Here is a 23,469-nt window from a genome sequence, read left to right on the forward strand (position 1 = left end):
CGCCCACACAGCTCAATAATAAAACACTTCCAGATATTTACCAAAGAGCAATAAAAATATGTGTTCATACAAAGATGTGTACATAGTGTACATGGAAACCTTATTGAGGTGGTTTCACCTTAGTGGTTAAGAGCATGGACTTCAGAGCCAGGTTACTAGGAGCTTTATTAATAATACTCTCAGAATGAAGACAGTCTTAAAATCCATAAACTGGTAAATAGAAGTACATCTATATAATGGAGTACTACTCAGCAAGCAAAGAGAACAAATAACTGATACATGTGGCTATGGATGACTCACAAAATATTTATGCTGTTAATTTATTATTATTACTAGTTGTTAATTAATTAAGGCCCAAAAGACTATATGACTCCATTTATATGAAGTTCTAGAAAAGATGAAGCCATAGTGATAGTCAATCAATAGTTCTCAGAGCCTGGGAAGTAGGGAGAGAATTGATGGCAAAGGAGTACAATGGAACTATTAGGAGTGGTACAAATGTTTTATAACTTGGTAGTAGCAATGGTGTTATATGACTCTACATTGTCAAAACTAATCTAACTTCATATTTAAAATTAGTGAATTTTATTTTATATAAATATTTTAATAAATCTCATTTAAGAAAGAAAATAATTGACAGGGAAAAATTACTCTAGCCAAGGTGAATATCACCTGTTAAGAAAGCAATGACATTTCAAAGCACACTAGGATGTTATGGAAAAACTATAATTGACTATTTCAAATTTGTGAAAAATTATGTGAATAAAATTGTTCTCTTGATTTATTTTTCTCTGAAATTTTTCAGATTGGTTGTAGACAACTTGACAGATGCCCAAATATTGTGACATAATAATCTAGAACATAGCTCTTGGTATGAATTTGCCCCGACTTACGCTAGTTAACTTTTAGTTTCCCTTACTGAATTGTCTTAGTTTACCTACTCCTTAAATATAGACATTCTTGATACTCTGTCATTGGTCCTTCATCTTCCCTTTTGCAGTTCTTCACTTCTCCCCATATCTTCATCTGGTATAATGCAACTTTGTAGGGACTCTCATTAGAGACTGACTATGTTTCTATACCCCTCGATTTTGAGCTTAGCCATGCTTTAGTCACTGTGATGATTAATGGATTTAACACAAACAGAAGTTTAAACGTGTTTGCCGAGTTAGGCTTGCCTGCTAATATTTAATTGCCTTGAGAACAGGTTCTTCTGGGTAGCTTCTGTTCCTCAGCCTGGGCCTCAGAACACTCTGTATGTGTCAACCATCAGTCAACCTGAAGGTCCATGACTATGAAAATAAATATTGTTTGCTACTGGGTTTGTGGACAATTTACTCTGCAGCATTACTTTTGGTCCCTTCCTGTCCCTTACCATTCCTTCCTCTCTTCTTTTCTGGGGACTTGTAGTGAAAGAGATCATCTACTCTCCTTGCTGTAACTGCCACCTGTAGGGAGAAGACCACTACATTTGCCTCTAGCTTGGTCTCTCTTCTGAGCTCCAGATTTACAAGATATTTAAAAAATAAGTACCTACTTGAGATATGAGGGAAGGGAAAAATTAAGTTATGTCTAATAGATGCTTATTAGAAATGTATACACTTTTTACGTGATTTGCAGTTAGTAAACATTATAAATTAGTTAATAGAACTATTATTGATATAATTTTAATTGGAGAATTACTTACGATTACTTGCCCCTAGTGAGCTATAATCAGATATTTTCTCCTATTGAATTTCCTCACTTGAAAGGATTCATTATAGAAATAAAGAATATAGTGCTAAGATTCTAAGGTCAATTTAAAAATGGATTTAAAGTTATTTTTGGTTTAATTCTTAATAATTTTACAAAGAATACAGGTATTTATATTGCTATAATATGGAGCTGATATCTAGAAAAAGTACTTAGCTTCTCCTTTCACTGTAGTATAGAGTTTTCATTTTTAATAGGAGGAAGCATAGCTGCACTGGGGTTGGTTTCCTGAGATAGCTTTGTTAAGTTTTCTGCTATTGGCTTTGACAATGTAGTAAAGGTAATAGATAATTACATTCTAATCTGTCATTAAAAGAGTAAGGAAGAGGATGACTGCATTGTCAGGCAATTGAAAGTTAAAGTGCGTGAGCAAATTACTTTGGAGATGCAGAAGACAAACTATTTTCTGAAATATTTAGAGGGGCATGATTGATACTTATTTCCATATTTACATTTAAGCCAAAGAGACTTTTTTTTAGACTGTTATGGATTTACAGAAAGTTTGGGAAGATAAACCAAGAGCTCCCATATGGAACTCTTCATGTGGTTTCCTCTATGATTATCACATTAGTAAGGTATATTTATTATAATTAATGAACCAATACTGAAATGTTGTTGTTAGCTAAAGTTCATAGTTTATCCAGATTGCCTTACTATTAAGCTGATGTTGTTTTCTAGTCCAGAATCCCATCCAGTGCAACACATCACATTTAATTGTCATGTCACCTTAGGCTCCTTTTTGGTGTGACAGTTTCTCATAATTTCTTTATTTTGATGAACCTGACAGTTTTGATGAGTACTGCTCAAGTATTTTGTAGGATGCCCCTGTACTAGAATTTGTATGACGTCTGTCTCCTGACTAGATTGAAGTTTTAGGTTTTTGGGAATATAACCAGAATTAAAATGACATTTTCATCACAATATAACAAGGATATATATAATCAACCTGATTTATCACTGTTGACATTGACCTTAATCACTTAGCTAAGATAGTATATAACAGGTTTCTCCTCTGTAAAGTTATACTTTCTCCCCTCTTTCCATACTGCACTCTTCAGAAGGAAATCATAATGTACCATCTATTCTTGAGGAGTGTGGAGTTATGGTTCCCCCTTTTTGAGGATGGAGTATCTACATAAATTACTTTGAAATTCTTCTGCATGGGAGAGTTCTCTCTGCTGCCTCATTTATGTATTTATTCCAGAATTTATTTATATCTATTTGTACAAAGGGATAATTATTTTATACTTTGGATTATAGTCCAATACTAATTTATTTATTTTGTTGCTCAAATTATTCCAGTTTTGACTGCCCAAAACAATCTATGGATTCAGTGCAATCCTAAAACTTGTATGGAACCACAAAAGACCCTGAATAGCTATATCAATCTTGAGAAAGAAGAACAAAACTGGGGGGTATCATGGCCCTGACTTCAAACTATACTAAAAAATGACAGTAATCAAAATGGTATGGTATTAGCACAAGAACAGATACATAGACCAATGGGACAGAATAAAGAATGCAGAAATAAACCCATGCCTATATGGTCAATTAATATATGACAAAGGAAGCAATAATATGCAATGGGGGGAAGACAGATTATTTAATAAATGCTGCTGGGAAAACTGGGCAGGTAGAGGCAAAAGAATTAAAATGGACCACTGTCTTACATCACACACAAAAATAAACTCAAAATTGATTAAAGAACTAAATATAAGACCTGAAACCATAAAACTCCTAGAAGAGATAGGCAATACACTCTTGAACACTGGCATTAGTAATTTTTTTCTAGATGTTTCTTCCCATGTGAGAGAAACAAAGGCAAAAATAAACAAATGGGAATACATGAAACTAAAAGCTTCATCACAACAAAGGAAACTACAACAAAATGAAAAGGCAATCTACTGTATGGGAGAATATATTTGCAAATCATATATCCAATAAGGGGTTGATATCCAAAATATATAAAGAATTTATACAACTCAACACCAAACAAATAATTCAATTAAAAAATGGGCAGAGGATCTGAATAGACATTTTTCCAAAAAAGACATACAGACGGCCAACAGACACATGAAAAGATGCTCAACGTCATTAATCATCAGGGAAATGCAAATCAAAACCACAGTGAGACGTCACCTCACACCAGTCAGTATGGCCACTATCCTAAAGACAAGAATGAACAAGTGGAGAAAAGGGAACCCTCATACACTGCTGGTGAGATTGTCAATTGGTACAGCCACTGTGCAAAGAAGTATGGAGTTTTCTCAAAAAGCTAAAGATAGAATATGACCCAGCAATTCCATAGGAACCAAACTACCGTATATGACCCATCAATTCTGCCACTGGGAATTTAACTCAAAGAAAACAAAATCACTAATTTGAAAAGATATGTTTATTATATATACTACTATGTTTATTGAAGTATTATTTATAATATCAAAAATATGGAAACAACCTAAATGTCCACTGATAGATGAAGGGATAGAAGCATAGTGGTACATATATATAGTGGAATATTACTCATCCATAAAAAATAATGAAATCTTGGCATTTGCAAAAGATGAATTGACCTAGAGGTTATTAGTGTAAGTGAAATAAATCAGACAGAGAAAGAGAAATGCCAGGTCATTTCACTTGTATGTGGAATCTAAAAAACAAAACAAATGAACAAACTAACCAGAAATAGACTCATAGGCACAGAGAACAGACTGCTGGTTGCCATAAGGATGGGGGATGGGGAGATAGGTGAAATAGGTGAAAGGGGGAAAACAGTGAGAATGTTTGATATCTTCATCTGGGTGATGGTCAAATGAGTATAAGGACATGTCAAAATGCATTGAGTTTTACACTGAGATTTGTGCATAAAAAATGTAATTTTTCCATTTTGGCCAGTTGGACTGAGTTGTCTTGTGTCCCTTTGGCAAAATATCATCAATGTAGGTTTTTGGTTTTTATTTTGTTTATTTTTTTTAAGAACTTCCTCACTTTCTGTCACTATAAGGTTTTCAGTCTCATTCCATGTTTCCTACTTTAGGCCACGAATCAACCATTTCTCCAAAGAGCCTTAGTTCCTTTTATTGAAGGTATTACACACCAAGATTTGGGTGCTAGATTTACTTGCTACTATTAGGGAATTTTTGCTTCTAGGGTCTCTCAACTCACAGATCAAGGACTATATGTGCATTTACTAACCTGTGTATACTCTTCTATAAATATTATCATATGTAACCATCTGTAACTATATTAAGCTAAACATTAGTGCACACCAGTGTCTCCACTTCTAACCCATTATCACATGGATCTAACCTCCTCACTTCCTTATTGTGGGTTACCACTCTAACAGGGAGAAACTTGGCTGCCATACATTTACTAAATTTTTCAATTTCAGTATACATGTATAGTGGTATCAGAATTATTAAGCCATACCACCAAGGGAAAACCCAAAAGTTTTGGCAATTAAATTCCCATAAGCAATGTATGAAGGTTTGATTCCCCTCATCCTCAATAATACTTGTTCCATATGAAAACAGAAAACTGAATGAACATGTACATACAAGATGTCGAGATACCCAGCCATCTTCCTTTACCAGGAATTCCAGAATTCTTGCACCAGGACTTTTATCTTCAGGCAGGATACTCAAAGTGTTCTCTCTGGAGGGTCTAAAAAGGATCCAAGAGAAATGATGTGACATTAATCATTCCTCAATACAGCAGCCCAGTTAGGTTACCTTTGGAACTCAATCCACAAATCCACACTAAATTTCTGCAATCCCAGTGACTTTCAGTTTCTCACTATCATATAGGGAGACAATCAGAGATCACGAAAATTCAGAGGAAAGCCTCTAACATAAGCCAACAAAACAAGTAGCAAAAGACAATACGGAATAAACAGACTCTGAAATGAGAAGAAAACTTAATAACCTTAAAAACCTCAGAAATAGAAAATATTACAACCACAAAAAGAGAACAGAATGCTATAAAAAATAAATGCTCAGAGAACAAATCTCATTTCTAACAAGTAATACAAAATTATAGCAGAAATGAAAAACTCAGCTAAAAGCCTGAAAAGATGTTAGGATAAAAAATTAGTAGATAAAGTAATAAAAATATCAGAGGACCAGATTAGGAGGTCTAATAAGTTACAGTTTCAGAAGAGAATATAGAAAACACAGAGGAAAGGGTATCATTAAAGACACTATTTGAACAAAATTTCCAGGATTGGAACACGAATTTTCAGATTTAAGTCTCTCAGCCTAGTGCAAACATGGCCAGGAAGCCACAGAAACCTGTCAATCTGAAGGGGCCACATGTGTCTGGGGTGCATGGCTCAAAACCATAAGCAGAGCAAACCAAGGACACAATAAACCAGGACATTCCACTTCTCTTCTGCAAGGCTTTGGCTCCCCATCTGGGCATGAGGCTAAAGTTTCTCACAGACCCAGCACATGAGAATGGAATAGGTCAGTTTGTTCTTAAAATGTAAAGAATTGAGATAGTTGCCACATGCCTGTGTTAGTTACTTGGGATTTATACTCTCTACATAGAGCAACCTCTGGCAAATACAATGGCACAGGGAAGCTTCCAAAATGCCTGAGATGCATTACAAGTCCTGTCACATAGAACCTGTTCTAGTGAATGTTAGCTACCAGTGGACACCAGGCCATTCAAATCTTGAGAAACCCAAATTTCCCTGCACCTCCTTACTCACAGGGCTATTATTACCAAGCATCTCCAGGTCCTGTGCTCTGGAGAGGCTTCTGCTTGCTATTGCCAAGACTGTCCAGGAAGTAAGTCTCTTAGACAATAAAAAAGAAACGTACACAGTCACTGCAACAGCCCCCAAGCTTTAAGTGCACCAAACTCACGATATTGTGGTGAAGCCTCTGTATCATGATTTCCTAGGAAATCAACTTATCCTAAATGTAAAATGTATAAAAATGTTAAGTCAGGGCCACATAATGGAATGACTACAGAATGCAGGCACATAAAGATGCTGAGGCCAGCAGGTCAGGACCTATGTTTCAGTTACTGCTACACTGATTCAGTCTTGAGAGCTTTCCCAGAACTAAAACCCAGGAGGTTGCAGTGCCTGTCGGGACCCTGCAGGCAGAAGGAAACTTCTGAATAATTTTTACCCCTAGCAATGGTGGGGGGTCCTGGAAAAACACAGGCTTTGGTAGCAGTGAGGCTGTTTGAAATTTCAACCCTGTCACTTATTGAGATCATGGGTAAATTACTTAACCTCTTGGTTCTTAAAAAGAGCAGGTTTTTTTTAAATCCACATCTTCCTCTTCAGCTTGATTTAGAACTTACATTTTTAGTCATGACTATACCCTGGCCAGAGAAAGCCTCTTTAGAGGGCATTTTCCAAAAACAACCCAGCTTTCCAGCCAGTCAGCAATTGCTAAATGACCACTATTTAAACAGCAAATGGCTCTAGAAAGAACATTAATGAAGCAATTACTTAAATTGCTAATGAATGGTAAATAAGAGTGAGAAGGATATGGACAGATGAGAGAAAGCATGGGAGAAGGAGCACAAGGAAGCATTTCCTGGCTTTTCTCAAGTGAGGTTCTTAAATGCAGAAGTTTGATTGCCTGTGGCTTCTGCCATAAATTGTGGTCATTTCTAATTTGAAACATTCTTGAAAGGCCATTGCAAATATGATTCTCTGCCACTGCAGTGGCTGGGGTTACCTGGGGAAATCACGCCTTTGTAGTTCATGTGAAAGAAACTAGGGACACTGATGAGGGACTAAGAATGGCAGCTTCTTAGCCAATCAGCCGAGCCTGTCGAAGTTCTGGCTTTTCAGAACAAGCCTCTCTGGCCTTGGCAGTTACTGCATAAGGCCACCCTCAGGTGGTGAAGCAGAGGTCCTGACTGCCTTGTGTTAGCAGAACCTTCTGACACTCACTCCTCATGACACTGAAGGGAGGGTCCCTACCATACCACTGATGTCATCACTCTCCACCAGGCACACAGAGGAGAGCTCACTTGCTCTCTGACTTAGGGAGTATCAGAGTCAGAAGTCGCAGAGAGCAGCTGACCCGGCCTCTCCATGATGTGGATGAGAACTGGAGGTTTGCACTGAGAAGGTGATTTTTCTGAAGGTGACTCAGAAGCCTTACTTCTACTTCCTCATTCTGTCACTGACAGGCTGCCCCCAGCTCCGATCTTGCCACTGCACATAATCCCCAGTGCTCAGATGGCCGTGGGGAGGCAACATCCTGGGTCATGAGGGTGTAAATGTCTAAATTAGGTGGAGCCCAAGATGCCTCTTGGCTTACTTATTTATTGCTGTTCCTTGAAGGGAGGAAGTATATTGAGGTCCTTCAGCACCTTGTTTCTTATCCCCTAAACTCAGATTAAGAGGAAATAAAAAGACCTGGCAGTTTGGCATTTCCAAAGCATTTTCACATATATTGTGGGTTTGTACCTTCATAAAGACACTGTGTGGTAGGTAAGACACACAGATTTCCATTTTATAGACAGGATTCTCAGGAGGCTACAGTCAGATGTAGCTTTTTCAATTCCAGATGAATCATCGGCCGGTATTCCTTGCTTTCTTATCTACCTGAGGAAGTCCACTGAGTCACCTAGAAACAATCTGAAGATCTTTGCTTTAATTTTCTTAAACTTGATTAGAGCTATCCGTCCCGTGCTGTCTTTGTTATCACAGGACGTACGCATAACATCTCCCAAGTAAAAGGCACACCCCATGTTCATATTGCTTGTACGCCACACACACTTCTGACTGCCATTGATATCATAAATCCTTTCTTAGATAACATAGGCTTGACAGAAGTGAAAACAAATAGGTAACTTGAATATAAAAGCATTTGCCTTCTGTTTGTGTTCCTGTCACACAATTTATCTGTAATTCAGTGGTGCTGGCAAAGAAAAAGAAAAGTACTGGATTACAATTTTCTACCACTACTCTACTTACTCATATAGAACTTCAAACAAATGCTTCTTTTTTTTTCTATTACTCCCATTTTATAGATGAGGACATTGAGCTTTAATGAGCTGAGGTGAAATGGATTACCTGTGTATCTCTATCAACACTTCGCACAGGTGCTCCGTAAGTATTTGCTGAATGGAAGAGTATTTACTTCTACCTCTTTATGCACTTAATATTCAAATCAATGGCAGAATTAGTTAATTTTTTTTTCTCAGAGAAGTGCACACCATGGAAAGGTGCCTCTGGGAATGCAAATAGCCCACTGGATATATTAGGCAACCATAAACAAATGGAGATTTTTCACTGATGTAATTAAGAATAGAAAATACAAACCTATGTACAGAACCATGATTTACAGTCAAACTCACCTGCCTTGAAAGCTTGTATTAGATTGGTCCTCATCTGATTACTAAACTGGTGTTTCAGTGCAAAGCATATGCTTGTGGGCCCCCAGGTTTGCTGGGCTTATGAATTAGCTAATAACTTTGGAACGAACCTTTTAAGGGAGAATTGGTTTATGCCTCAGCAATGCAAACATGTGCAAGTGAAAATATATGCATATCAAGTGGTTATTTTTGCAGGGAAGACAAATGTGTAAAAATATGTTTACCAGAAAAAAAAAATTCTGGTTTTGACTGTTTGCCGAACGTTACACAAATAATTAGTGATATTGCTAAATGCTCAGCAGCTCTTCCAAGACTTCTTTTTTGGCATCAAATATGTTCGTTCTCCAACGTATGGGCATATATGATAATTTAAAGTATTCATAGAACATAGCTGCTGCGTTGACTTATAAAATGGGCTGCTGTTGTTTTATCTCTCTCGTTTATCCTTTTCAGATTCTCTCTCAGATCTGAGAACCTAAAATGAGATTTTTGTAAAAACTCTTAACTTAGCTTTTCCAAATTATAAGTTAAATATCCTAAAGCACTTGTTCATTTTGTCCACGTGCTTCCCTCCACCATACCTCCTTTTCTTTCTAGTAAACTTAGAGAGTAATGTTTTGAATACAAAGCCAGAAAGCAACAATGTAAGTGCTAGAATATGAGAACTTAGTTTTCTCCCCTGCCCCACCCCCACTATGCACAACTTCTTGAAAAGCTAAAGTCATCTAAAATAAAGTTTCTTCAGTTCCACTTCCCAGACTCAATGGATGTTGTTAATATGAATAAACTGTTGTTTCCACAGTAAACCTTGGGTCTCATCGCCCTGTGAAAAAAGAACATTTGTCAATAGTCTTTGATGTCTTCCCTAAAATGCGGCAGCTTTGGGATATCAGTAAAGTAAAATCCCCCATCTCAGTGCAGACTCACTGGGGTCGGTGGGGTTCCCAGCACGGTGCATTCAATCTGTTGCCAAGTCAAGGTCTTTCCACTGAAGCGAAGCCTGGCCGAGAGAGGTGGCACCTGGAGGAGGTGTTGTGTTAGAGCCAAGTGGCAGAATTGTGGGGGATATCTCTTATATTTGGAGAGAAATATTATATCTGGGGAGAAAGAACCCTGCTAGAGATAAAATGCCAACCTTGAGACATAATGGCATTTCAAAAATGGGCACAGTTGTGTTATAGTGATGGAGGTGAAAATCCCAGACAATGGGGAGACTGTTAAAGGAGCAGGAGGCAAGACTAAGGAACCACTGAAAAGGAGGCCGCTTGGCTACCACCCAGAGCAGAGCAGCAGGGCAAAGCACAAAGCAGCAGAAGAGATCAAATGCATTTTGAAGAGTAGTGAGACCACCCCATTTTACACTCAGAATCTGAGTTGGTGAATGGACGTCAACTGCACTGCACAGAATCCACCCACCTGGCAGAAGGGCCTATGGAGTATAATCGGTGACTCTGGAACAGCTTTCTATGTTGACAGACCATAAGTGCACTAGATGGGGTGAGGATTCAATAATATGGGTAACTGTTGAACTGTGCTGTATATCTGAAACCAATATGAGATTGTATATCAGTGATACTTCAGTAAAAAACCAAAGAATGAATCAGGCTTCACAGTCTCATTAGGCAGGCTCCAAAGTCATGATTCTAGCTGAACAGACATTTCATGGATTCTCCTCAATGCTGCCCACTTCTAAGAAGAGTGGGAAAAAAATAATGAGACCCAGCATCACTCAGGGAAAGGGGGAAAGGAGGAAGGCAAGGGGGCTGGAAGGCAGGCAAGATGAGGCATCGGCCACTGGGAAATACAGGTAGTGCTTATATTGATGGAAATCAGAAAATTTGGATGATCGAAGAAAAAACTCTTCACACCAGAATCTAAAAAAAAAAAAAGCCACACAAATAAAGGTCCTTTATTTCCCCCTCTGTATGCAATGACTTGCTTTGCGTTTTAACATGGGTGGAAAAGCCAGATGGCAGCAGACAGACTTATTATAGAAAGTCCACTTGTTCTGAAGTTTTCTCAGCACTCTCCATCGTTGCTGACTGAGGTTTTGTTTTATTTCCTTCTTAAGTGTAGGGCAGGCAAGTACCAAAATTTGTATAAAGTCTGAAACCTTTTCATGAAAATTTCTATTCAATACCTCCAATACATGATATATGATACCACCACAGGAAAACCAGTGTTGCTACAGACGTTAATCATAATTATGAAAATTTTTAATTTAAATGTAGGGCTGAACACACAAAATACAGTGCAAGGCCATCTGTTAGTTTTCCATCTGGGCTCATTTGCAAAATACATTCTGTTTCTTTCCCCCCTCCCCCCTCTATTTATAATCTTCCCTTGGAAAACAAATATGCCTAATCTGTGGCATGCCAGAGCTGAAGTTAGCTATTTACAAGTGGCTTTTAATAGACATGGCTATACAGTTGAAATCAGCAATAGAAACTTCTTCAAGTTTCTTTTTCTCTTGATGGGTGAGAAATCTCCTTAGACTTTTGTCAGTAGACTTCTCCTTTGAGCATGCTCATCCCCACATAAAGATGGTTTAAGAGCTTATCTGCAAAGAATACTGAAAAAGGGAATATTCCTCTATTTCTCTTGGTATGATATTGAGAATAATATCTAACACTTTAGAGCTGTCAAAGCAGCATTATTTATAATAGACATACAAATATCTATCAATTGATGAATGGATAAACACAATGTAGTATATCCATAAGCAGGTTCTAATTCAGTCATAAAAATGCAGTATTGATACATGCTACCATGTGGCTAAACCTTGGGGCATTATGTTAAGTGAAAAGATCCAGACAGAAAAGGCCACATATTGTTTGACTTCATTTATGTGAAATCTATAGAGACAGACAAGTAAATCTATAGAGACAGAAAGTTGGATAAGTAGTTCCCTAGGGCTGGTAGGTGGGAATGGGGAAATGGAGAATGACTGCTAAAGAGATGATAAAAATATTGTAAAATTAGATGATGATGGTAGCACAATTCTGTGAATGTACTTAAAAATATTGAATTGTACACTTTAAGGCAGATAAACTTTCTGATGGGTGTAAATTATATTACAATAAAGGTATTTTAAAAAACTGTGGTGCTGGACAGAGGTGTAGAAATCAGTCTATTTTTTTACATTTTAAAGATGGAGCAGTGAGGTCCTGGGAGGTAAAATGATTATTACTCGGTTAGTGTTAAGGTTTCTAGGCCTCCATCAAGGGTTCCCCCGATACGTAGTGCTGAAAGGTGGTACTGACGAATTCAGTGAGTGGTACTGATAGAGTGGATTGAAGGACAGATTCAAGTGGAAAGACCAATCAGGAAGCTACTGTGCTAGACCCAAATAACGGCAAGGAGGGCCTTTAAAGATGCTAGTGATAGTAAGAATACAGTTTGTGCACAAGTAGATCTTTTGGAGGTAAATTCTTTATGACTTTGGATCTGATTATGGAAGAAGTGGAGGGAAGAGTTATAGAAGAATAAGGTGGTTTGATCTAGAAACTTGGAGAAAATAGAAACTGGAAAAGAAAGAAGATGAGTTTAATTCTTGAAATGAGTTCGAGTCATTCATAGAGCACAAAGTACAGACACAAAACAGGAAGCTTGCATGGCAGAACTCAAACTTTGTCAGAAAGCTCAGGGCCAGAGACAAAGAAGGGAGTCATCTGGTGGACATGGGTAGTGGGTAGGGAAGGTGCTGAATGGGTGCAGCTGCTGTGGAGCCAGAACAGAAGAGAGACTGGGTAGAATGCTGGGGCTCCTATCTACAAGGGCAGAGAGAACAAAGGGAACAGGCAGAGGAAAAGCAAAAGACAGATTCCAAAATTAAGGCACAAACCAGGACAGGTCAGCAAAGACAAGGGAGCAGATCTATGTGGATTCTGCTGAAAGTGCTAGGATGGATTTTGGAGCTATTGCTGGGGGCTTTGTTCTTTAATGGAGCTTTTAGTTGACTTAGGCAGTTAGTGGGAAGCAAATTCAGTAACTTGTGACAAACAAAAGCTCTGACTCTGGAGATAGGAAAGATGAGAAAAAAATCTGCAAGAATTAAACTTGATGAGAAGAGAAAAAAGTGAATAGCATTAAAATATGGACGAAAGCAGCTGGACACTTTGAAAACAAGGCTATAATGACAAATTTTGTTGTAAAAAGGAAAATATAGTTCCCAGAAGATCTACTGCCACAATGAGAGGGAAAATGTGTTACTAGGCTTTTTTTTTTTTTTTTGCATTTCTGCCCTAGTGGAGTGAGGGAACAAAGGTATGAAGCTGGGCTTCAGTGGATTAGATTTCCCTTATGTTTGGAAGTTAACCAAATTCTGTACTTCCCAAGCCTGAGAAGTTTAGGTTGAGAATAAGGTCAGACAAAGGTCTCTGAAAATAAAGTTCAGATGCATAGTTTCCCACTAGGAAATCATATGGGGTGTTACTGCAGGACACTGTTATTTCCAAAAAATCATGTTTCTAGTATTTGCTTATTTACTAGACTCATGGTTAGATCCTAGGGATTCAAAGAATGTGCCCTTAAGGAGTTCATAGTTAAGTCATAGGCAAACAGGGAGACCACCTGTTTCCAAGTCATGAGATCAATGCCATGACAGAGACATGCCCATCTCTGCAAAGGCCTGGCAAAGGGGCGCAGAGGAGGGTTTTCAGAGGAGGTCATACCTGCACTGAATCTCAAGGGATGAATAGGAAGGACTTCTGCAGGCAGACTGGAGGTGGGCATAGGGGCCATTTGTCTCAGTGGGCAGAGCAGGAGCAAAGGGCCTCTGATACGAAAGACTGTGCACACTTAGGGACTATAAGGAGTTGGTCATGGCTGAAGTGCTGATGATAAGGAGCTATAGCAGAAGCTCCTCCCAGACACAACTGCTGGGACCAGATCACCTGACTTTATATCAATGCCCCAGAAGCAGACCCTCAGGCAAGGGCTGGGGTACAGGTAGCCCATGAAGCACAGAGAACAGGGAGAGGAGGCCTAGAAGTCAAAGGCTGAGTCAGTGAGTGGGTTACAGCCATGGCACCTGGGGCTCAATCCCACTGCAATTTCCTGGGAAAGTGAGAGACTCCCACTTCAGAATCACCACAGGGGAGGATGGGGGTGAGATTTACTCTGGGGGTGGTAAGCTCCCACCCCACAGTTATATTTTTAGAGTGAACCTGCTGCCTGCTTGCTGCCTTCCCTTCTCACAAGCAGAGACGCAGACAGAAAGGGAAGGTGCAGTGGGAAGCTGTGGGTAAGAAACTGTCCCCTACAGGTGTGGGAACAGGGCACCAAGGACATCAGGACAGAACATCACTGGTGTCTGCCAAGCAGCCAAAGCAGGCGACTTGTTTCCCCTTTTCCCCATATCTAGCTCATACCCACCTCCATGGCTTTGCCCAGGACATTCCCTCCCCCTCCACTCTGCACTGGTGCATCCTTCACCCGCTTGCTCCCTCAGTGCTCACAGCGCACAGCCGGAGCACCTCCCTCTGCTGTGAACGCACAGGATGCATGCCCACTATCGTACATAAGGAATACTGACCACACACTACCTTTGGTCTTTGTAGTCTCTGCACCTTCTGTCCCACTTAAATTGTTGGTTTGTCAAGGGCAAGGATTGCATCTTACTGTCTTTATATTACCCACCTGCCCAGAACATACTAGTATTGATTGATCTATTCTGTGAACCTTTGGGAAACCAAGCTTTCCAGTAATTCAGCCAGTCCAATGCCACTTCGAAATGCATATTTATAATATGGAGACAATAAATTAAGCCACCTTTGAGGTGCAGAAAAGTGGTATGTTACAATGCAAACCAAATTAGTCAAATACAGGGTTCTGACTTCTTGAAAGCCTTCTGTCAAAAATAAATGAACTGATAGATGTTGGAACATTGTTATATATTTGAAAGCAAATCAAAGAATCAGAGCATATGTAAGACATAAAAGAAAGACAGCACACTGGCTTTAAATGCATACAGCATAAAACATTCATGTCTGCTTCCTAATATTCATTTAAAATTTCTGCCCTTTGCACCACCTTAATTTTGGATACCACCACTCCCTATGGGCATTGTGAAGACCGGTACATTTTCTAAAAGTCTGTATTTATTTTGGTATATATTTTCTGACATGTCAACTGGCATGGAAATCCTTGGCCTTGGGAGGTCTGAGCTGCATTTTTATATTTACCCAGTGAATGTGCTGTTTCTCACTAAAGTCAGTTGAACTAGATGGGCCAGTTTCTCTTGTCAGCTTCTTGTAAGCTTTGAACTGGGAAAAGAAATACACAGCAGGGTAATCTAACCCTTTGAAATTGGGACAACTAGGGAAGATGCACTGTGGTATTGATTTGTAATAGGCTTTGTTCAGACATCAGTCTATAATGTGGTAAGGATTCTTCCTGGATTAAGATGTCCAGTGGTTGTAAATGAAAAGCTGTCCTCTTTTGGGGGGAAGGGTGCTGAGGTGATGTGAGTATAATTTTCCGTTATTTCCTTTGTGAGACTTTTGGCATTTGAGAAAAGGCACGTCCTTTTATTAGTGGCACAAAAGGCAGTGTACAAGGACGTGTCAATGTAGGAGTTAATACATCACACAGTTTTTCTTGTGTGGAGTTGAAGAAGCTGAAGGAGCCACTCTCTCCAGCTTTTTATACTGATACTGTTTACTCAGAGCTCACAGTATGCTGGGCAAGGTCCCAGTGCTTTTACAGCTGTGCATTTGTCATCCTGTTTTATCCTCATCAGGACTGTAGAAGCTGTGCATCCATCAGTATGTTTTAGAGATGTGCACACTGGGGCTCATAGAAGGGAGGGGACCTGGTCACAGCTCCGAGCTCCTAGAGAGAGGGACTGAGATCAGGGTTGAGATTTGTTTCTCTCTAAAGGCCAGGAACTGAACACAAGCCCACACTGCCTGCATTCACCCTAAAAGCTTCACTGGTCAGACTAGGGGGTTAGCCTGCTGGGTATTTATAGACTTCCCTCCTAGCTGGTGTAAGGGAGGTGCGTCAGATGATTCCTTTCAGAAAGCATTATTTAAGCTATTTTGACTTTTAAACCAAACCTCTTTTCAAAGGGCTTAATTCTAAAAATTTACCTACTCTGGCTCCATGTACGATGTCCCTGGAAATCACTGGGATGGGTTTTTGTCTGGTTATTTTCAATCAGGCATGTAATCCCAATTAGGATTGCTTGAGTCACAGGGTTTTAGAATTCCAGGTGATTTTTATGTATGGACAATTTTGTGAGTGTATTTTATTCTTTTCTACTGTAAAAAAATTTGACTATGAACTATTTAAATCTTGATATCTGTCCATAGTGATATATGACATTAAAATTTTACAATAATGATAAATTATTCTTGTAAGCTTTCAACTGGGAAAAGAAATACACAGCAGGGTAATCTAACCCTTTGAAATTGGGACAACTAGGAAAGATGTATATCTTGTATAATGCTGTATAAAGGAGTCAGGCCATGGTCCTCTCCTATATATTTCTTTCAGTGTATCTTACTGTTTCAATCCCCATCACTTGGGCTTCCCATGAGGTTGAGCACAATATGTTCAGGAATCATTTGCATTTCTTCCAGTGTCAGGACTTCAGTCTCATTGCAGAGCCCCGTAACTATATATATACCTGGACAAAGATGCCATAAAGGGGTGAAGGAAGAAGGAAACAGCATAAGGACGTCTCTCATGTCTAATTTCCATGCCTTCCCATGGAGGTTGATGCCCTCCTTTGCACTACATTAAGTCACGTCCATCCAAAAGATGTGGAAGTCCTAACGCCCAGTACTTAAGAACGTGACCGCCTTTGGAAATAAGGTCCTCACAGATAGTCAAGCAAGATGATGTCATTAGGTTGGGTTAGAATTCAATAGAATGGTTTCCTTATGAAAATGGGAATTTTGGACACAGAGACAGTGACCCATGTGAAGATCGGGGTTTTGCTGCCACAGGCCAGTGAATGCCAACAATTTCCAGCAAACCACCAGAAGCTAGGAGGATTATAGGAAAGGTTCTCCCTTGCATCCTCAGGAGGACCCCACCCTGCCAACACCTTGAATTTAGGAATTTAGCCTGCAGAACTGTAAGACAGTACATCTCTGTCATTTAAGCCATCCACATGTGGTCCTTTGTTACAGCAATCCTAGGAAACGAACGTGCATTTTATCCCAGGGCTGGACTGGCTCCTCGGTCCCCTCCTCTCTCCCTCACAAGACATACCCATTGTCTTTGGGCCTCCTATACTTTCTCTTAACCAGGACCTTTACCACTTGAGTCTAGAGAGACTCAAGCTCGAAGCATAGATGGATGTCAGACAGATACCGAGGGCTCTGTTCAGAGGGACCCCAAGCGCAGAGTGCCACAGATGGTCACCACCTCACCCTTTTAAACGAAATACTGGTATTGCAGTTGTATGACCCAAACACCAGAAGAATGGTGACATCATGCTTTTGCTCTGGTATTGCAATTTTCTTTATTATGCCATTTCTCCTTTAATTTCAGCATGTCATTGTAAGGAACTTAATATGAGGAAGAAAAGAGCTCATTTATAGGGGTCACTTATGTAGGAAAACACATTCAGTATTTCAGTGTAGAAAACAAATGAAAGCATAATGAAATGCCCCCCAAAGGCTACATGAGTGGCCTTCTTGCTGCATCGATTTGGATTTGGGTACAGAGATGAACATGTGGCTTGAGGTGTCTGAATTCCTGTGGGAGGGAACTCCCTATTTTGTGGACATGTGCTCCCTGAATCCTCCCTTTGACTTTCAAAGATGCCTTACTAATGTAAATTATTCAAGGCAAAAGTTTATTAGTTTGTTTTAGCATTATTTCAACTCCAAACTGTACTTTCTAAATGTTAAAAAAATATAATTTCACTGTCTCCGATGAGCTTTTCTTTACTATCTGGAGCTGTTGAAGGGAAATGATTCTGGGAAGAGTCTTAGCTGCTGGGAGTGGGAAAGAGTCTTTAGTTTATTGGGAACAACAACTTCACTATTGTCTTATCTCAGTCTCTACCAACTGGCTTCAGAATCTTGGAGGTTTAATCTGGGTACAAATGTCAGTCCTGGGAGCTCCTCATTCTTGGTGTCCAGGACACCTTGTCCATATGAGTTTTGATTGTTTTTTGTTTCATACTATCACCAAAAGAACTGTGTGAATGGTAACATTGAAAGAGGTTTCTTCCCACCCCCACCGCCACAACTGCAAAGAGCCAAGGGGAAGTATTCATTGACCTGCAGGTCAGATGCTCTGTGTGTCTCTTTAATGACTTAAGTGGAAAAAAGCTGTTCCTCACTATTTTCGGTAGAGGTCTTGATATAAGCGGGGCAGTTAAATCCTCCTTCCTAGCCTAAAGGAGATGGTTCAGGTTTCCCAATAATCTTCCTGTGATGCTGTGCAATGCCTTCATTTTCCCTCATATGTTCAACAAATGTTTGAGGGCTTGCCATGTGCCAGGCATTGTGCTAAGCTCTGAGGTTTTATAGTGAATAAAACAGAACGCTGCCTGCAGTAGGGGATGCCCATGGGATCTCTATTCATATCAGGAGATGTTAATGGTCATAAGGAGAGCCAGAAGGGGAGACAGGGTGGCCAGGGGAGGCCTCTGTGATAGGGAATATTAGAGCAAAGACCGACACGCAGTGAGGGAGCAGACCATGGAGCTATCTGGGTACAGACATCTCAGGGAGAAGGGAGGTGAAAGGGGAAGTAGCTTAGCTTGCTTGAGGAGCAGCACGAAGAATGGCCTAGAGCAAATAACTGACAGGTGGGGCATAAGAAGTTCCAGCTTCCTTGCTTTGTAGGGGACAAACTCAGGTAAAACAATGTCCTCTGAGGGATCAGGCTGAGGGTGTGACCCCGCCCGAAATCACACTCTGCTCAGCTTCCTCCACTCCCATGCCCTGCACTCCCTGTTCCCTTGATGCTCTCTTCTCAGAACACTTCTTTAATGCATCATTTGACTAAGAATGTGTCTGTGTGTCTCTTTAATGACTTAAGTGGAAAAAAGCTGTTCCTCACTATTTTCGGTAGAGGTCTTGATATAAGCGGGGCAGTTAAATCCTCCTTCCTAGCCTAAAGGAGATGGTTCAGGTTTCCCAATAATCTTGAGGTCTGCTTCTAAAATAGTAGCTATTGAAGAGTTCCATGCAAATGACTGCTGCAATCTGACTTAATATTTTTAAGGATCACACTGTTGTGTGGAGAACCAAGGAGAGGAGAAATGGTGGGACAAAGGAGACCCACTGGAAAGCGTTTGCAGTAGTCCTGGAAATGATGGTAACTTGGATAAGGTCAGCAGTGGTGAGTAGGTGAGAAGTGATTGGACTCTGAAATATTCTGAAGGTATAATTAACAAGATTTGATGATGTCATGGTGATGGGGGTGTGAGAGAAAGAAAGGAATCAAGGATGATTCCAAAGCTTCTGGCCATGAATTGGGAAGGACAGAGCTGTACATGTTGAGATGGGAGTGCAGCGGGGGGCCCAGGTTTCAGGACAGAAGTGGGGGAGTTCCATTTTGGACCTGCTGAGTTTGAAATATCAATGGGATATCCAAGTGGGGAAGTGGATATACCAGTCTGGAGTTCTTAGGAGAAACCTCAGATAGAGTTTTGGGAGTATTTAGCAATCATGACAATAAAATGTTACCAGCCAGAGGACAGAGTCTAGGTACAGAAGGAGACTCAGAGGTGTGGCCAGTCAGACAAGAGAGCAACCAGTAAGAATGGTGCTTTGGCAGGCAAGTAAAGACAGGGCCTCTTGTAGGAGGGAGTAACCTGCTGTATAGATGAGGCCCAACAACTTCCCATTGGATTTCACAGCAAAAGGCCTTGGGTTGTTTTGATAAGAGTCCTTGTCTGGAATTGATGGAGATAAAGACTTGGTGGGAGGGAGCTTAAGAGAAAATAGGACATGAGGAAGTAAAACAATGAGTTAAGTAAACTATCCTGAGAAGTTTTGCATTAAAGGGAGGTAGAGAAATGGCAGAAGCTTGAGGGAAGAAGGGAGGGTTATTACAGAATATTTTACAGTCATGCAAACGATCTCAATAGAGAGGGTGAAGTAAAGATGCCGGAGAGAAGGAGCAATTGCTGGAGCAATGTCCTTGAGTGAGAAGTGGGAGCCAGAGCTCCCACTGGAGGGGCAGGTTTCAGGTAGGTTATGTGCACAATTCACCCTCGCTCACACGTGGCATGTAATACAGATGCAGACAGGGAGATGGTAAGGGAGATGGTTTGAGTATGTGCATGGTCTTTTCCGATTGCTTGTATTTTTTAGATAGCTAGGACTAATGGTCATGAGCTGTATTCGAGATACCTGATCAGCTATTATATATGCATTTTCATGCTCTTCATGATTTAGGCATCGATTCCTCTAGCCATTTAAATGTATTTGTTGTCTATGAAGAGCTAACTAGGTCTGCACGCAGGCTAATGCCCTTTCCCAAATATTCGAACCCCAGGTTAAAGTTTAGGCATAGGGGTTATTATTACTAAATCAAGGATCTAATTAATCAACTCAATGTACATGATTTTAAGAAACACTAAAGTCATCTTGAAGGGCTGATAATTTTTATAGGCAACTTTTCACTAGCAAAATCATTTTTAGTATCCAATTTCCAGATCTCTGCCTACACAAATTAAGAATGGCACACCAACTTCCCTCTCAAGTCTCCTGTTTTTGCCACTCTGACCAACTCTTAGTATTCTTTAAACATTTTTCTCTTTTAACTATAAAAATGTCAGCCTACAGATTAATGAAAACTTGTCCTTTTTGTGTAATTTACCCTTTGAGGCTGAAGGAAAACCTTCAGGGGGAATATAAAAGCAATCAGGCATCCATTTAGAAAAAAAGCTGTGATTATTTTTTGTCTGTGATTTTATATCATTTCACTTTTTCAATATGTCTATTTCACATAATTTATTACTTGACACTTTTTATTTTCAATCATTTTTGGTTGCTTATAAATAAACATGCATTAATGTCAAGTGAATTAGCATTCCAGTATAAACTTTATATAGGCTGAAAAACTGGCTTCAGTGAAGTTGTCTCCTTATTTGGGACATGCATGCACATTTGATGGTGCCTAGAATTAAACACTGGCACATATTTTAATCTTTACTAAATAGAAGCAGTTCTTAAATGGAGATAGTGATTTCCAGAGCAGTATTATGCAGGTGAGGATTATGCATTTTAATGTTGTTCTGTTTTGAAGATAATCTTAAGATAGTTTAAATAGTAGCTTAAAGGATGACTTTTTGCACCTCCCTAGAAAGAATCCTGGTCCATAGTATGACCACATGTGTTTCCATACATTCAAATACGATTATATGTTTTAGCATTTCTTAATATAGTAGTTAAGATATATTATTGGAATATTAAAAATAAAGTATTTCTTCACTAATCATCAAAGCATATCAAGTTTGAGCTCTTCTTTGTAAATCTAGGAAAAGATCACATTTTTCTACTAGTTTTGAGATGAAGGCCATTGAGTCAGGGTCTGGACTGTCAGGGGGGTGGGAAAGAAGTTATTATAATATTTTTAGTTATTTCTCAGAAATATTATGTAACATTTACAAATTGTAGACATAATAGAAGGAAGCTACAAACAAAATAAATCTACAAGCAAAATTAATCTTCCTAAATAATTAGAGTTTTCTCTTTGCTTTAGGTTATATACTTTTTAGATTATTAAAATGTTATAGAGAATACAATGACAGAAGTTAACAATGCCTAGTACTGAATGGATTTAGAGCATTTAAGTATTCAATTCTTTTTTCAAAGTATATGCATTTTAGTCACAGCACAAGTGAACTCTGCATATCAGTTTGCAAACTGTCTGTCTGTCTGCGGCCACAAGATCAGTGCTGATTGCATGGACCTCCTCTCTGCCGTGAAGGCATTTGGGATTGTTGGCCTCGCTACCCACTCGTCACTAATAATGGTAGTCTTCCCTTACCCAAAGGCCTCTGAGGGACCTCCCTGGAAACAGATGACTTTCAAGGTGTATATCAATTCTTCTTAAGACTTACCTCCATTACTATTTATTCTTTCTAGATTCATAATTGGAGACAAATCCCTACAGATTCCAGAAGATGGTTTTAAAGCCTGACACTGGAAGAGGTAGCTTATCCACTGAAAGATTTTTGCCTATTTATATTGGCAGAACCTGAAGGATTCATTGCAAAATAGATTTTAAGTATAAAACAAGGGAAGAAATTAAAATGTATCAGTATGGGTGCACTTAGTACAGATTTTACATTCAATGTGTTATCTCAATAGGCCAGTACTTAATAATTTACTTGGTTACTTAAATGACTTGCCTACATTCTGTGATGTTTGAATTGCTAGAACTTTCTTGGTAGAGAAAGGAATTCAAAGACTTGTGAGGATGAGAATGGTAAAGTTGATTTATCATATCAATTCCTGCATACAGCCTCATTCCCACCATAGTCTCAGAGGACTAAGAAGGCACACTTTTCTCTGAAGTAGTAAGAAATGACTGGTAGCCCTAGCATCCTTGAAAGGATTTGTGGTGGTTTTCCTCTGCAAGCCAGGAATGATGGTGACAGATGCAGCTATTAAAAAAGATTCCTTTATTTCATCAGAAAATGATTAACATCCAGGAGTGGGAGATGACTAAGTGGCAGGGCATAAGTACCTATGGTAAGACTGATGTTCTTATCGTAATCAGTATCAGGTCTGTAACTAAATTCCGAATGGCTTGATTTAGCTTGTAGAAATCTTTGGCAGAGGTTGTGATGTCCTTTTGACTGAAATAGATAAACAGCCTTATAAAGAGGTACTTATTCCACATAAATGAGGGATCAACACCTTCTAGTCCTGGTGAATGGAGATCTGACTTCAGACACCAGAAGAGAAAGTCACAATTCTTCATTTGATTCCCAAACCATATAGACAACAGAATTGTATGAATGTGAATAAAGGGTAAGCATGCACTACTTGAAGAAGGACCCTACAAGATAGCCACAAGCATAATCTATGTATCTTTCTCAAACCATTTCCCCAAAGTGGTTATTTATCAGATTGATGGTGCATTGCATTAATAGAAATACCCAGACTTTTTCAGAGACTACAGTATACCACTTAAAAACTAATGCAAACACTAACCTTTGTGGACCTGATGTTCCAGTCAGAATAGGGGCTCAAGAAGTTCAGTTGATAAATGAAGTTTAAGCTTGAGTCCATTTGCAATAAAGCCAGTGGGTCTACAATTCACTCTGTAGTTATTTCTCTAGCTCTTGGATGCACAGAAGGACAGAAATACTTGGAAAATGGCACAGTACACACATTGTGTACTCTGGTTACTCTTCATTCATGCAGTGAGGACTAAGAT

At 39.4% G+C, this 23,469-nt stretch overlaps 1 protein-coding gene across 2 annotated transcripts in view; it reads right to left on the minus strand.

The window, feature by feature from the left end:
* Positions 1 to 776: 776 nt before the first annotated feature.
* Positions 777 to 23,469, minus strand: part of DMRT2 (doublesex and mab-3 related transcription factor 2) — a 702,131-nt gene continuing 679,438 nt past the window's right edge. For both annotated transcript variants that reach the window (XR_012127744.1, XR_012127746.1), the window contains exon 8: positions 777 to 5,415. The gene's annotated coding sequence lies outside the window, so the exon portion shown is untranslated. The remainder of the gene's footprint in view (positions 5,416 to 23,469) is intronic.

This window comes from Manis javanica, chromosome 2, assembly GCF_040802235.1.
Source record: "Manis javanica isolate MJ-LG chromosome 2, MJ_LKY, whole genome shotgun sequence".
In the NCBI taxonomy this organism is placed as follows: Eukaryota; Metazoa; Chordata; class Mammalia; order Pholidota; family Manidae; genus Manis; species Manis javanica.